The sequence below is a fragment of the Calonectris borealis genome, chromosome 3, assembly GCF_964195595.1.
Source record: "Calonectris borealis chromosome 3, bCalBor7.hap1.2, whole genome shotgun sequence".
Lineage (NCBI taxonomy): Eukaryota > Metazoa > Chordata > Aves > Procellariiformes > Procellariidae > Calonectris > Calonectris borealis.
The window spans coordinates 76,459,674-76,460,746 of NC_134314.1; positions in this window are offsets into that span (position 1 = coordinate 76,459,674).

The following is a 1,073-nucleotide window of genomic DNA, read 5'->3' on the forward strand; positions in this document are numbered from 1 at the left end:
TGTGTGTCAGTGCACAAAGTTTTATTGACTCGCACTGGAGTGAGGCAGCATCAAACAAACAAGGCAGGTGGGTTAAGTTAATCATTCTCCCATGCTGTGACCCCCTTTGCCGTGGTGTGGCCATTCAAACAACCTTGGATTGGATATATTACCAAATCAGGCTCAATCATTTGTACTGGATGCTAGGAAATGGGGAAGCACTCTCTTGTTTTGCAGGGCATGTTTTTGTTCTTAAATGGTTAGGTCTTTCTTTGCTAGAGAATAGACAGGAATAATGTTGCTGGAAAGCATGGGAAATCATGTGTCCAGACAGAATTTTAATTTCTCCTGACACTGGAGTCCCAATGGTAATTTCAGGCATGCATACCTGTATTGATTTATAAGGACCAACTTCCATTTAATCTCAGGGTAAGCGCTATTATCAGATCCAGACAATATTAACTCTGTAAAATGGTTTAATTTTACTTTTTTAATTAAAGAATTCATTTTCTTCTATGTTTCCTTGACCTAAGCTTTTCTTTTTTTTTCTATTTGAGAGTAAGACTTAGAGTTCATTTTAGTTCAATAGCATAACTTTAGGTTTAAGACCCATAAATAACAATTTAGTGTTCTTCCTTACCAGACATTTAACCTCACACTGCATGCATAAACTCCTCCAGTGAGGGTGTCAGACTTTGCTCATCCATGCGTTATCCTGATTTCAACATAAGCTCACTCTACATTTCCCAAGTGGCCTTTGCCTTGGAAAAGTTGCACTGCAGCACCATTTCATGGCTTCTCTTGCACGTTAGGTCACTGGCGTTGCTTCAAAACAACTTGTAGAATCAAATGTGCTAGTGACTTGCCAGAGACAGGAGGGGGCTGAATACCGGATGAAGAAAACAGGCTTGAATGGGCGCTGCTGGGTCACGCAGTCCAGTCTTCTGCAATTGAAGGCAAAAAGTTCAGACAATCATGGGTTCTTTCTAAACACTAGTGAGGCTATCCACACCCTTGTTGTCCCGCTTACTTTAAGGAGAAATTGCATTGTACTGAGGGCTTGGGATAAAGCTAGGGGTGCAGAGGTAAATACG